This window comes from Drosophila busckii, chromosome 2R (genome assembly GCF_011750605.1).
Source record: "Drosophila busckii strain San Diego stock center, stock number 13000-0081.31 chromosome 2R, ASM1175060v1, whole genome shotgun sequence".
NCBI lineage: Eukaryota > Metazoa > Arthropoda > Insecta > Diptera > Drosophilidae > Drosophila > Drosophila busckii.
This window is the reverse complement of record NC_046605.1, coordinates 8973769-8990150: the sequence shown is the minus strand read 5'-3', so window position 1 is coordinate 8990150 and position 16382 is coordinate 8973769. Positions and strand designations below refer to the sequence as shown.

At 35.1% G+C, this 16382-nt stretch overlaps 1 protein-coding gene across 4 annotated transcripts in view; it reads right to left on the bottom strand.

Annotated features, from left to right (window-relative positions):
• The window catches only part of LOC108596688 (semaphorin-2A), a 56734-nt gene extending 46241 nt beyond the window's left edge, over positions 1-10493 (bottom strand). For all 4 annotated transcript variants that reach the window (XM_017982704.1, XM_017982708.1, XM_017982707.1 and 1 more), the window contains exon 1: positions 10272-10493. The gene's annotated coding sequence lies outside the window, so the exon portion shown is untranslated. The remainder of the gene's footprint in view (positions 1-10271) is intronic.
• Positions 10494-16382: the final 5889 nt, after the last annotated feature.

The following is a 16382-nucleotide window of genomic DNA, read 5'->3' as shown; positions in this document are numbered from 1 at the left end:
TCATGCAAAAGTGCCAGAAACATGCGTACACAATTTCCTAAAATCCTTCGGCAAGTCATGTGTAGACTTTTGACTGTGGCTTGGGTAAAATTCAGTCCGGAAATTTGAAAATTTTGTGCAAGTCTTCTTCAGCCTTCTGCTGAGGCTAAAGCTGAGGCGGAGGCTCAAGCTGAGTGCGTTTGACAGCACGCATTTTGTCGTCATTGCGAGTGTTCAGGCGTGTGTGAATTTCCGCACATGCAGCACACACACACACAGTAGCAACAACAACAACAATAACAGTCACACTCGCAGCAGCAATAAAAGCAAAAATCCATCAAATAAGTTTAAGCAATTAGTAAATAAATTTCAACTAAATGTAGCGCCTGCGGCAGACGCCAGCACAGACGACGGCACACGAAAGTGGCGAAAAACCTTTTAAAGTATTCAATAACATTGAAATTTTAGCGACGACACGCCCACGCCCCTGTTCGAGTTGATGGACATGCTATCAAATTGAATTTACCCCAAAAAATATTGAACTCAATTGTAGCTAAAATAAGAACAGCAACGTCGTAACTTAGGGCGCAAGCAACTTTTTGATACACTTTGACAGTTTAAAATTCGAATATTTGCCAAGTTTAGATCAACAGAAGTCGAGCATACAAAACCAAATTGGAATTTTGGGTGTCAACAAATACTTGCAACAAATTTTGGTATATTATATTTTAAAGAAAATTTAATATTACATTTTTAGCTTCATTCATTTTACTTTTTTTAGTTAAAATTTAGCTTCATTAATTTTTTAAATTTCAGTTAATTAATTATTAATTATTATACTCTTTTCAGTTAATTTATTTAATTGTAGCTTGTCCATAGTACATTATTTAATAAACAAAAATAAAATAAATATGTTGAGTTTAAAATCTGTTAAATATTGTATGCGTAAATTAATTTTTTTTGCAACAAGAGTTAGCACTTATTTTAAATAAAAGCGGATATATGAAAATTTCGATTCTAGTTATTATAGTTTCTGATCTTGTTGTTCATACAGTCAAAATTAATTTTTTACACTCTGCTTGCAAACGCTTGCACAACTTGATGCTACCCGCTTACATTTTATATAAAAATATCAAAGTGTATACATTGTATAGACCCAAAGTATTTTTACTTTTGATGTAAGCTTCGAATTACCAACTGCATCAAAAATAATTATATATGAAAATGAAATTTGAATTTAAAGCTTGTTAAAATAAATTTAGCTGCCATCAATAAATAATATAAATTCAATAAGCGCTTTGTCTTTTAATTAACAGCTGCGCACCCACACAGCTTAGCACGCGACACACACACACACACACATCAAAGGCGCACATAACAAATTGATATAACTCAGGTTTATATATACCGCTAAATAAAGCCACTTAGCCTTGTGTGCTGTCTGTCAAACTAAAACCCCTTTGCCAACCCCTTTGCAAATTCAGTCCCATTGAATGTCAAACAAAAATTGAATGTCAAATTTTATATATGAAGCTGCATGTAAATATATTTTATATGTGGCATGAATTTGACATTGAAATTTGCATATGCCATCAATGCTTACATATTATTGTTGTATTTGTTTTTGCACACACACAAACACACGTGAGCCACAAGGGTGAGCGCCCAAAATGGCACAAAAACAACAACAACAAATGTAAGTGGATACACAAAGGGGCAGAAATTGCAGTTGTCAGTTAGGGGGGTGGCTGGCGGGCTGAACATTTTGTTTGTGGGGTTGCGCCTTTGAAGTGTGCCCAGCATGTGGCGCTTAGCTGCTGATAATCCTTTTTAAATAAATTTGTTGGCACAAATCGTTACGCCGCCCTTAGGCCAACTGGCACGCACCTTTTAGCAACACCCCCCCCCCCCCACTTGAGCGCCAGGTTGAAGGGCTGCGTTTTGTCTGCTTGCCATGTTTGCCAAGCATGTTAATACACAGGAAATTAAACACTTAGACGGAAGTCATTCAAACACATTGCAGCACCCACAAAAAAAAATAAAAAAAAAAGAGCAGAGAACATGCAAAAAAAATTCACAAAACACAAACAGCGCAAAAACACAAAGTGTCTGTACTTTCAATTATGCTATAGCGACTAGAGTTAGAGACTACAGTTGCTCATAGCAGTATGCGCCTCACAGTTATCCTAACTGCTGATTCAATAAGAAATAAGCAGCTACAACTCGAATTTCAATTAAAGTATTCGATTTCATTTCAAACAAATGAGTACCAAAAAAAAAACATTTGTAATTTAATGCAAGAGCTTAACAAATTTGGGCTGAAGTGCATAGAATAGAATTTATTTATAATACAATTTTAAAATAATTATTTGTTGTATATAAATAAAAGCATTAGAGCTGATGGTACGTAAAGTAAATTAAATTTAAATTTATTATGATTATTATAATTTAAAAGTTCAGCTAAATTGCAAATAAACAGTTTTTAAATATATTACTAAAGCATTTTACAGCTTTAAAATTTGATATAAAATTTTTTACAATTTAAGCATACGCTGAAATTTGATTTTTCCTATTTAATTTTAGCTATTTAATTTTTTCTATTTAATTTTAGCTATTTAATGGCAGCTATAAACAGTCGACGGTAAAATTAAATTTAAATTTAAAAGTATTTAAAGATTAAGCATTTATTTACTATAAATTTGATAAGCTTAAATAATTTTTGTACATATTTATTATAATAAGCTTATTTTTGTATTCTCTGACTGCTTCTCCAACATTAACATTTGTACATATATAAAATTATTGTTAATTAGAATTTTATTTTAAGTAGTTGAAAATTAGAAAAGTTAAAATCAAACGAATTTTGCTACTTTAACTAAAGCAATTAAAATACTGATGCTAATTAGACAATTTCTAACATATGAGACCCAATTTCGCGGAATTTTATGGCTTAGTAGCTTTACTAAAGTAAGTAGAGGTGACTTCAGCAGCTACGAACATTAGCACTAGTGACTAAATTGAATGGAATTTGAATTTTAGCAAATGAATTAGCTCTAGCTTAAAGTAATTTGTTAATATTGCAATCTAAGCGTTATTCAAATTTAGTTTGGAAAAAATTTAACTCTAAATTCCAGATATTTAATTTATCTGCTATTTAAATCATTTGGAATTTAGAGATTTTTGAATGCATTAAATTTTTCCTAAACTAAATTTGCATTACCAAATTCAAAATGATTTAAATCTTTTATAGCTCTGAATAGTTAAAGTATTGCCATAGAATGAAATCTATTAAAGACTTTTACTATTTCCTAGTCCCATTTTCTTTAACATTTAATGCTTTCAGCATAAATTCTAAACAAATCTATTAAATCTTACTATTTTCTAGCCCATTGCTAAAACATTTCAGTCTCTTAGCGTAAAATCAAAACCATATGAAGCATTTGGCACAACTGTAGCCGCTTCAGCTAAAAGCCAATTGCAGTTAACTAACCCCCACATAATCTATGTGATAAATACAGGGTATTTGCAGCATTAAGAGGCGGCGAGAGCACAATGGCCACACCGCATGTTTTGTATGCTGAGTCGATTATTATGTGAATGTAAAATTGTTGTGGATGATGATTATGTTGAAGTGGAAACGAGACACACACACACACACAGTCACAAAAAGCGCCTTAATTGTGCATGTGTGTGTGTGTGTGTGTGAGCGAGTGTGTCTCGCATTAGCACAGCTAAATGAGTGCGGAATGGAGCAGGAGCAGCCAGCCAGACGTAATCCCAAATAAAAACGGCGAGCAGCAGCCGAAACAAAAACCCACAGCGAGTCCGTGGAGAAAATTCATTTAGTTTGCACTAACACGCTGTCAACAAAAGGTCAGAGGCAAGAGTAAGAGAGAGAGAGAGAGAGGCTGGGAGTGAACTGAGTGCGGGGCTCAAAGGGGTTGGCGGGCGTTACGCAGCGCAACTTAAGCGATTTTGCATTTCATTACGTTTTTGCTGCTGCTGCTTTGGCTGGCGCGGCAGACACAGAGCGAAGCATTCAGCACATACGTGTTGGAAAATATTTTGGCCAAAACTTCAGGTCGTGGCTTCAGCTTCAGCTGTAGATAAACAAAATACATAATCCACACACACACACACACACACAATGAGCGTTAACAAAAGGGTTGTACTTTAGCTCAGGGTACCCTTATTATAAGTTCTAGTTTGTTTTGGGGGCCGCCTTGGCGTAAACGGCTTGAGGTACTTAAATACTTTGTGTGGCGCATTGTAGCGCAAAATGAGGCACAATCAGTGCTCAGGCATTGACCAAGATATAGAAGCAGCCAACGCGTTCAGTTGCGTGTTGTGTTATGCGTTAATTGCGCCCAAGCAAAGCAATTTTCATGGGGCTGATTGACACGCTGCCAAATAACAAACTTAATGAAAAGCATAAATATTTAAATCAGCGTGAAAGTGAAAGGCTAATTAAGAAGCGCAGCCCAAATTTACTTTACATTGATTTGCAGACGTTTCAGTGTGGGGAGGTTACGACCTTGATTGGCTACACTTTTATTATTAAACAGAAATATTATTTATGTAACTCTAAGCAGTTGTTAATTAAATTCTAAGAAATTACAGCACGATTTGTTGCAGAGCATTTAAATGTGTTATACACATTTTAATTCTATATATTTTAGCCCTTTGTCAATTTTAGTTTTAGCATATTTTGGCTATTATATAATTGAATAGTACATAAAATAAATGAGTCTATATTTATACATTATTAAGGGCTCACTGCACAATTCAGCACAAGCTGTAATTTTTAACCTAACTAAATTTATTTGCTGTTTCATTTTAAAAGAAAATTTCCGTATAAACAATACGCTTGCAATAAGCTTAAACAACACACACATGCAAACAGTCGAGTGTTATTTGGACCCAGCAACAGTAAATGTACAAAGCGTCTCTTATGTTAGTCAAATGAAATTTGTGCGTAGAAAGCAGAAGCAGCGCACGCAGACTCTATTTGATCTGTTGGGAATTAGTTGTATATAGCTATGCATGTCTGTAGCATTGTCTATATTTTAGATACTAGCAATTGAAATTTTAAGTATTTTTTTGCTTAAGTTTATTTAAAACGTTATATTATATTATATTAAAGAATATTAAAAATTCTCTTATGTTAGTCAAATGAAATTTGTCAGACTGATGAGCTTAGTCGCATATATCAAACCATGTCTGTAGGATCGTCTATATTTTATAAACTAGCAATGGAAATTTAATTTAAACTACTTTTTTGCTTAAGTTTATTTGAAACGTTATATAAAATATTTAAAAATATTAAAAAAAATCGCTTATGTTAAATGAAATTTGTCAAACTCTATTTCATTAGGCTGATGAGCTTAGTCGCATATATCTCAGCATGACTGTAGGCTCGTCTATATTTCAGAAACTAGCAATTGGAATTTAATTTTAAGAAGTTTATATAAAATATTTAAATATATTAAAAAAAAAATCGCTTATGTTAAATGAAATTTGTTAGACTCTATGTGATTAGGCTGATGAGCTTAGTCGCATATATCGAAGCTTGTCTGTAGAATCTTTTATATTTTAAATTGAATTTAATTTGAATTGAAATTTAATTTAAACTACTTTTTTCGCTTAAGTTTATTTAAAGTTTATTTTGCAATATTTTTAAAAATTTATATTTGAAATAACTTTGTTAACATTTGGCTATAAAGCTGCAAATATGACAGATTTCAATGCAAATACATAGAACTTTTAGTTTTCATAAACAAAAAGCGCACAATATTTAAAATATTTAATTTTCAACCTCTTTACTGGGTCTTGCTATGTCGACTGCGTACGACTTGCTGCATTTTTTTGTAGCTCTTAAATTGTTTGCGCTCATTACACACTAAATAGCAATATTACAACGATTTAGATTAGCTGCGCTTTAAAAACATGCAGAGCCAGACGAGCGAGCCTAGAGCTGAGTGAGGAGTAGGGACATGTGGAGAAAGGAGCAAGGCAGACAGACAACGACATCGATTAAATTGCACAACACACACACAGAGAAATGAAGCAATAAACTTTTAGAGCGGCCGCCGCCGCCACGCGAGTGAGTCGAGTCGAGTCGCATAGAGCAGAGTAAATAGTCGTAATACCCACACAGCGCACATATGGGAAAAATCAGTAATGTCAGTCAACTTGGCTGCACACACGTGAGTGTGCATGTGTGTGTGCATGTGTGTGCGTAAAAGCGGGTTAAACGTGTGCGCTTCAAATGACCAAGCGACGTTTAGCAGCCGATAAAGTCATTCAATGTGGCAGCCACAAGCCCACAGAGCCGAGAGCTGGGCAGAGAACTTGGCAGCTTGAATGCCGTCGGAGCTTTGACTCACACATAGAGTAGCAAATATGCGCGCTTGTATGTGTGTGTGTGTATTGCTCATTTAACGCTTTTGTGATAAAGTAATCAGTTGATGTTATTTGACAAAAGGCAAAAGATAAATCGATAGATTGCCTTGTTGTCTTGTCTTGTCACTGACCAGCCACAAGATTGAAAAAAATAAATATAAATAAAAGTGCAGTTATTTATTGATTTTCGTTTCGAGTTTATTCAAGCATTAAGTATACGCAATGTGTCACGTTTGCAGCTGTAAATCAAATGAATAAATAAAATGTAAAATAGTTTTATTTGTTTTTTGCAAATAGTCTAGACAGGCCCACTGACTGGCCAATAAAGCAAATGCGAAAAATATCCGTAGCATAAAAATTAACAGCAGCGACGACATGACAACAACAAAAGCAACAACAACAACAAAAGCATAAGCCAAGCGGCAGACGTTGACAGACAAAAAAAATAAATAAAAAGCAAAGCACAAAACTGAAACTAAAAGCGAGCAGCACTAAATGGCAACTGGACTTGCGTTTTGATATGGCTGCCCCTGCCACGTTTTGTTGCATGAATGAATATCCGCATATGCCAAGCAAACAACCAAAAAAAAATAGAAATAACTGTAACAACAACAAGAGCAACAAAACAAAGCCAGAAGCCAGCAACAAAATGAACTCAACTCGAGTGTGCTCAGGTTAGATGCTTGACCACAGTCAAATTGTGTGTGCATGTGTGTGTCTGTGTGTGTGTGGAAATAAAAACGCAACAAAGCGCAATCATCATTATCGTTAAAAGAGGCGCTTACAAAACTAGACAAATTGCCACTTTAGAGAGCTGGCGGCACCGGCGGCGGCCAAAAAGCCTTTCTGACTACTTCAGCGGAAGTAGCCAACGTTGCGTATGCGCTACATACATAACATGCGCTCAGCGCTCAGAGTAAGGCGTCTGTAATGACCTCTGGGGCACATGTAGCAAAACCAAAATGGCGCACATTAGAGACCGCACAACGCACAAGTGCCAAGCAGTGGTGGCAACAAAGCGAGTTGGGGTGGGAGGGGGACAGCAGCCAAACAAAAGCAACAAGCTACCAACTGCAAACAATCAGACACTCTCATCATCAGCTGTGCTAAGCTCTGAGCCAACACAATAGCATATGTTGGAAAAAAAAAAAAAATGCTATAAGGATATAAAAAAAATTACAGTGTGAACTCCATAATGTTGTCAAAAAAATTACAACTTAAAGCTTTTAACATAAATAAATATGAAAAATAATATAAGATAAGTGCAAAATTTCATATTGAAAATGTGCACAAAAATAGTCCAAATTGGTTCTTATGTGAAAGTAAGAATTATTTTTTAAATATTATTATTAAATAATAATAAGCTAAGTAATTAATAAAGAAATATAAAATAAAACAAAATTACAAATTGTTTTTAATTTCAAAGTAGTAAAGTAAAGTAATAAAATATTAATGTAAAAAAATTACAAATTGCTTCTAATAGCAAAGTAACATTTTTTTTAAAATATTAATATAAAAAGAGTAATAAAGAAAAGTATATTAAAAAAATAATTACAAACTGGTTCTAATATAAAAGTAAAAGATTTTTTTTAATTATTAATATTAAAAAAGTAATAAAGTAAGAAAGAAATATTAAATAAAAGATGCAAATAAGTTTGAATATAAAGGTAAAAGCTTTAAATATTTATATAAAACAGTTGTGAAAAAATATTTGAAAAAAAATTACAAATTGGAAAAAGCTTTTTTTTAAATATTAAACTTAAAATCAATAATAAAATTAAAAAATAATATGCAGAGCTGCCATTAACAATAAAGTATTCCAAAAAAAAAGTTGAAAATATATGTTAAAAAATATGGAATATAAAAACAACCTATAGATATCAACAAATAAATATTAGAAGCAGCAGAATTGGCTGCAGCAGCAGTACCTTGAGCTATTCATAGGTAAGACAATCCCTACTTCAACAATAAATAAAAATTATAATAACAACAATAACTGATCATAGCTTAAAAAAATGCTTAACACTAAATTATTATAAACGAATTTAGATGCAAATATTTTAAGCGCAAGTTTGAATTCATAAAAGCTGCAATTAGTTTAGAAAGAATATAAATAAATGAAAATAATTTAATTTAAGAATTTATAAAAAGTAAGCTGCTAGTTTTATTATAAGCTAGTTGCATATAAAAAAAATCTAAATAAATTATATAAAAATATAACAGCATAATACATAAAAGAAATGAGTGTATTTGGCTATTTTTATATCAAGGGCTCACTGCGTATAAAAACACACAGCAGCAATAAAAACAACGAGCAAATGTTCACTGTGATTTTCACAAGGCAAAAGAAAAGTCAGTGCAAGTTCAAGTGAAAAGAGTGGCTGATAAAAAGCCAAAGGCCAGCACTTTTAGGCTTAATTATAGGCACGCACACAAACGCACACACACACACACGCACACTAATACACCAGAGAGCAGGCTGAAATGAGCGATTATGTGTCGAGAGTGCCTGGCCAGCAAAAATTTCTTGCTTTAGTTTATTTTTGTGTTTACTTTTTTCTTTATTTTTTTGGGGCAATTTGTGCAGAGTGTTCATTAATCGCTGCCTTAGTTGTTGTGGTTGTTGTTGTTGCACTGGCGACAGCAATTATAGTTACAATTAAAAAACCATTAAGCGTAATTTCATTTTAGCTGCATATTAAACTCAAAACAATGGGCCAAACAGTTCCGGCTAAACGCAATGAGTGCATTAATGCCAATCAATAAGCTAAACTAAATTGAAAACAATTTTAGCAAGAGAGAGAGCCCAATAGAGCAATTGTTGCTGCCCCACAATCATTTATTTATGCTCATCAAATATGTAATAATAGCTCAAGAAATTGCTTTACATGCACCACACACACACTAATTGAATGTGAAGTAAAGTTATTAATTTAAGTGACATTGTTGTGTAATTTAAGCAACTACTACTTTCAACTGTGTGTGTGTAAACAAATAACTTTTGCGCCATTAGCGCACAATTAGCCATCAATTTGACAAGTTTACTACACAGCTTAACTTTGGTTCTTTGCTGCTCTCTTAGGCTACAAAATTTGTGTGACTTCTAAGTATAAACTAAACTGACTAGTTGACTAAGAATTTCAGCTTAAAATTTCAACTTATGCCTTTTGTATTTTCAGCTGCATTTTGTGCAGTTTTGTACCACTGTACTTTGCCTGCAGTTTGGTTTGCATTTTTTCAGCTTGTTTGCGTTTTTTTTTTTTTAATAGCTGCTGCATATTTTCTTTTCATAATGACCAAATGCAGACGACGCAGTTTTTTGCAGCAGCCTCGACGAAAAAAATGCTTTTGAAGTTCTTTTGAGCGGGCTGGAACAAGAAGAAGAAGAACAGACTGAAGGTAGAGGTCGAGGCCGTTTGGAGTCGCTGCTGCGCTTTTTCTTTTTTGGTCTGTCTTTGCATTTTGAGGCATTAACCAGGTGGCTGCTGCTACTTTTTGCTTTTGCGCCCAAGTGGCAATAACAATTTGGTCTTAATGCATGCTGCAAATTTTAATTCACGTACAGTTGAGACTAGAAGTTTATGCTCTAATGCAATTGGCCTTTTTATGTGCAATTAGCAGGCAGAATTTGCCAATGAATAATGGCCACAATAAATGCAAGCGAATTGCGCATAAAAAGAGACAAAACAACAAAATAAAAAAAATAAAAGCTACTGCAACTGACTTGACGCTGTCTCTTGACTGTTGTGTTGGCTTTAAAATGCAAACAGGTAAGCAGCTTGACGACGAGGGACGCACTTGGTCTTAGCCCAGCGGCCAAAACGTATTTCAGGTTGTTGCAGCACATTAAAATTCACACACACGCATACTATTAAAAGCTATATATTCACCTTCAGTCTTGTCAGTTGCACTCACTTGCTGCAAAGTTTATATTTTATTTTTATTTCGCACTTTAAGTTGTTCGCACTTTTAAATATTTATTTATATATTTCTTATGGTTTGTTTGGTTTGCTGCGCTTTAGACGAGTTTATCAAATATACGCTGCTTGCTTTAGCGCGTTGCATGCCACTTGGTACCGTTCAAAACGCGTTTGTAGCACAAACTGAAACTGTTTCTGGCTTTGGCTTGCAAACTTCAATCGTATTTGCCATTTTATTTATTGTTTTTTTTTCTTTTGAGCGAACGCGCTCTTATTATTGCTTCGTGTGCCGAAACCGGTTCTCTCGTCAAACAGCATTTGCTTTGAGCTGGCAATGCCGTCCAGCCGCTCTTAAAGTTGCGAGAGAGCGAGCGCGCGCTCTCAGCTAAGTTTGCCGGCATGCGAGTCTTAACATTTGTTTACGTTGCAGCGCTGCTGTTAAGTCGCTGTTAACTTTGCCGCTGTTAAGCTGCTGCACTTCGCACTGTTGCTGACCAATCAAATTACAGCTGACAGCGACTTTGCTCAATAGCCAACGGAATTTATTGCAAGCCACTTGCATTTCTTTAAGCAATTAGCACACACACACACATATGCGCGTGTCTGTCTGTGTGTTAGCCACTCTCAGTTTCAGTTTCACACCCAAACAGCACATAAATCTAGCAAAGCACACATAAATCCTTTTACAGTCGTGCCAAGACATTTTTGGGGGTAGCCCAGCTGCAAATGAAAATTGGAAAACAAAACTCAAACCGCAAACGCAAACTGTGAACAGCCCCAAAAAAGCAGCAGCAGCAGCAGCAGTTTGTTATAAATATTTAAGCAAGTGCGTGCAAAAATATTAAAAAATTAAAGCAGTAGCTTTGCTTGTATTTAACTCCACGCAAGCAAAAGAAATGCTAAATAAATCAAAGCAAGTTGATTTCAATTGAGCAAATGCAAAATTGCGTGCAGCATTCAAATGTGAGCTTGCCCTACTATTTATACAGCCGCTGGATATTGAAAGGCCAACGGAACGGCAAGGCGAACTGATTAATTTGCGGTCAAGTCGTGTGATTGGCCATAAAAAGGAAATCATTAGGCATTAAGACATGTGCATAATTTATGCGCAAATTAATAATGGCACGTAGGCAATCATTTGAATGCCATTTAATTAATTTTACCACAAGCCGAACACACACAGTCACACACACACACACAGACAAGTCAAAGTGACGGACAGACAGCTGACAAGCTTCAGCTGAAGGTTCAATTACGTATAAAACTAAAACTATGTTGCATATTGAGCCTAAGTTAATGACAGCCCATAAGCTACTGCTCGTGCACTGAGAGAAATAAGTGGCAAGTAGAGATCAAACTTAGTAACTAGTCACCATATAAGTCCATATAAGACATTTAGTTGGAGCAGTCACTAATTTACAACGTCTGCATTACTAATCACCAATAAATTCAACAACAATCTTATTCTAATATAAAAAAGAAATTGCATTGGTGAATTCACTGCTTGCTTTAATTGTTGATTTCACCAACAAAATCACCAATTCCTAGCACTTAAACTAAATTTCAACAATATCCAGCGTTGGTGAATCCACAATACATAAGCCACAAGACTATATGAGTACTTAACATGGGGTAGTCACTTATTTACAACGTCAGCCTTATTAGTCACCAATAAATTCACCAACATTCGCTTTTGTATATTATTCTAATATAAAAACATGAATGGAAATGGCATTAGTGAATTTATTTTTGATATCATCAACCAAATCACCAATTGCTGTTACCAAATTTCAACAATATCTAGCGTTGGTGAATCCACATTATATTTTTTATTGATGAAATCACCAATTGCTAGCAGTTGTACTCAAAACTGTTTAAGCTTAATTTGTGAAATAGCAAACGTTGGTGAACTTCATGCTGTTCATTGTTGAAATCGTAAACAAAATCTACAATTGCTAGCAACTGTATTGAATTTAAGCTACTTAAAGTACTTAAGCTAAATTTCTACAATATGCAGCATTGGTGAATTGACTGCGCTGCCTGATATCAACTCAAATTTGTTTAAGGCTAATTTCTGCAATGCTAAACGTTGGTGAACTCCATGCTGTTCAACAAAATCTACAATTGCCAACATCTATACTGAGCTTAAGCAAAATTTCTACAATATGTAGCATTGGTGAATTGAAATCAACAACAAACTCACCAATTTACATTAAACTAAATTAAATTAAAACTACAAGAAATAGCAAAACGCATTTTAATGCTGCATATTTTTCTTGAAGTGTAGCAACATGACGAGCATACTTCAGCCTGATAGATCAATGAAATCAAATATATATATAGAGAGCACAAGCGTAGCAGGTGAGCTCAGTGTTACGGCCTGACGCTTAACTCAAACCCAAACTGGGGAATGCACGCATATAAATAACCAATGATGCGGCATTTATCTGAGACACTGACTTTACCATATATAGCCCCGCAATCAGTCTCAGCTTACCGGAGCCAGCAGCAGAGCAAAGTCGAGCGAGTCGTAGCCAAAGCTAAACGGGCGAACGGGCCATTGAAATTGAAGACGTTCATTGTTGGCCAGGCCAGCAGGCTAAAAGGGATAAACGTTTAGCATGGCCAGCACGATTTTTATGTAAGGCACGTGTGGTTGTTGTGCTGCTTCTTCTTCTTCTTGCTGTTGTTGTAGTTGTGGCTCTGCTTGGCCGCCCACCATTTTCCTTGGCACATGTCCGTGTTGACTGTTTCGCGTCATTTGCGCTCAAAATCCCAGCGGATAATTTTGTGGGCCAGTCCAAGCCAAGCTATGTAACTTTACTCCCATTCGAATTTAGTTTGCTTTCTAGCTCTGTACGTCTGTCTGTCTTCTGCTGTTTTGTGCCTTTGTGACTTGCACAGTCAAGCAGTTGTCTAAAGTTGTCAAAACAAAACGTAACGGACTAACAATAAGTGCCCTAAAAAAAAAAAGCGTTAGCGCTGCTGCAGCTGAAGCACCTGGCCAAAAGGCAAAGCCAAAGCTAAAGCCAAAAGCTGGCCAAGAGCTGGCAACAGATCAACTTGCTTGTTTGGTTCAGCCCCTTAGCTGAAGCTACAGCATTGCTAACGTCTGTATGTATGTATGTGTGTGTGTGTGTGTTAACCTTGTCAAAACAGCATATCGCTTACCCAAGTCGTTTGGCAATTTTTCTCAATTTTCACATGAAAACTAAAACGAAAGGCTGCGAAATTGCATTTGCCAAGTGCCGCCTTTTCCAGCTACTGCGCTCTCCCTCTCACTCGCACTTGCTCTGTCTCTCTCTCTCTTTCGCTGCCTCTTGCAGTTTTATGCCACTGCTGAGTTGATGTTTGGCTATCCTATTTGAAGTGCACATTGTCGCGTTGCGCGAAAGACGTAGCAAAAGTAACGTAAACGTAACTCAACGGGAAAGCAAAAAAAAATGGAATTCAGCTTGATTTCCGTTTGGTATTCGCAAGGCCAATACAGACGGACATAAAAAAGCAGCAGCAGCATTCAGACATACAGCATTGCAGGCGTGTCGAATTCTCAAAACACGAGTGGACATGAAAAGTAATTACCTTAAAGGCGGCTTTAAGCTTGATTTTCTTTGATAAAAAACTGCAAACTGGCGCTGAGTTATAGAAGAACTCGACTGTATAATCATAAATCTCGTTTAAAATGGTCTAACAAACATTTGAAAGAGATTTTAGGGATATAATTATGATTATAACCTTTTTAAACTTTCTCTTTTGTGGCATGTACAAAAATAATAATAAAAAATAAACTTCGGATCTTTTAAAATTCAATATTCATATTTTAGGCATATAAAATTATAATTAAAACCTTTTTAAACTTTCTTAATGTTACAAAATAAACTTCGGATTTATTTAAAATTCAATATTAATATTTTAGGCATATAAAATCATAAGTAAAACCTTTTTAAACTTTTTCTTTTGTACTAAAAATAATGTTACAAAATAAACTTTAGACTATTTAATATTCAATATTAATATTTTATTGATATATACGCAACACAAAGCTTATAAATATATGAGTTTTTGCTTTGGGCTAAAAATAGTCTTAAGAATAAATATAAAATAAAAATTACTTATGCCAGCTAGTATTGATATATACATATATAGTTTGCCTTAAAGTTCAACTAAAGTGTCTCAAATGAATTTTTTCAACATTTCTTTAGAACGTACACTGCCATTGAAAACCCCTTGTTAATTATATTTGATATAAACATATTTGATATATACATAAATTACTTGAAAGTTCAACTAAAATGCGCCTTTAAAATATCAAATATATATATTTTTTAATTTTTTTAGAATCTAAACTGCAGTCTTTATACCATTGAAAATCCCTGTTTAATAATATTTGATATATACACATTTGATACATTTGATATATACATAGCTTGCTTGAAAATTCAACTAAAATGCGCCTTTAAAATATCAAATATATTTTTTTAGAACCTAAACTGCAGTCCTTATACCATTGAAAATCCCTGTTTAATTATATTTGATATATACATATATGATACTTTTAATCTATACATAGCTTGCTTTAAAGTGCAACTAAAATGTGCCTTTAAAATATCAAATATATTTTTTCAACATTTCTTTAGAACCTAAACTGAGCTCTTTATGCCATTGAAAATCCCTGGTTAATTCTATTTGCTTATTTTTGAGAGTGTATTGGTGAAACAGCAACAAATGAGCGCTGGCTGGCTGCAGTTAAAGCTACAGCGCTAGCCACACACACAGTTGGGGGTCGCTGGCTCTGCTGCACGATTGCTCTTTGGCGATTTGGGAGCTAAGGCAGGCAGCCGCCGCCCAGTCAGGCAGGCAGGCAGGCATAGAGGCCCGAGCGCAGTCTCTACACGGCCACAATGGACGTGCACAGAAACAAAGCACAAATTGTTGTATGTAATTGTGCGTTACTCATACACATCAACACGAGCAACACACACACACACACAGGCAGGCAAACTAAAGCGAGAGCAGCTCACCTGCGTGGCGCAAAATTCCATTGCATACTTGCTGGCGCTCGTTTGGCTGTGCAAATATAAAAAGTGATATACGCGCGACACTGAATGAATATTAATCGCCTGCTTCTGCTGCTTAGTCCCGCATGCCAGCCACCCACAGCCCACAACCCACTGGCTGCCTTGGCATGTGGCTACCTTAATGTCGCCAAGCTCTTTGGGTGCCGCCAGCTGCTTTTGCTTGATTTGCCAGCTTAAATGATTTCCGCCTTTTGTTTGTCTCTATACGTGTGTGTGTGTGTGTGATACGCCTAAGTATGTGTGATTTGTAGAGTTTGACAAAAAATTTATTAGTTTCAGTCGGCGTCTATTGTTTGTTGAGCACCTTACGCTTGGCCATAATATAAAGCCTGAAATTTTATTGAAACTCATTTTATGCAAATTGCAGGCAGTCGCAAATAAATAAAAGCAGCTTGCCAAATAAATAAAAAAAAGGCGCTGAAATTTTCACACTTTTTTTTATGTTTATTCACGCCCGTCGTCTGCCGTTAATTCCTTTTGGGCTTAAAGCTGCCTTGGCCATAAAATGTTGCGACCCTTGGCAACAACAACAAGCGCAACACTCTCATTCAACACAAAACATGTATTACTTATTAAGAGCCCACTCCACTCCTCAAACTGAAGTAGTACAAGCAACAAAACACGAGCACAACTTGTCAAAAGGGTTAACAGTACCCCACCCCACCCCCACACACACCTCTTACAAGTAGTTCGCACCTTTGTGCGGCTTCAGCAAAAAAACAAATTTCGGCAATTCAATTTGGTTTTGCATTTCATTCGCACTCAAACTCCACTTGACGATTTTTTAATGAATTTCTGGTGTATTGCTAAAAATTTGAACAAGCGTAAGCGAAGTAGCAGTTGCTAAGCTTAGTCCAAAAATTATATATGAGAAATTTTATACAAAATTTAATTGGTACACAAATTTTTTATAACAATAAAGTTACTTACAGAGTTGAAATTTAATTTGAAAAATACTAAAGTTATATTCAAAAATATTTTGAATATACTATTCGAACTATTT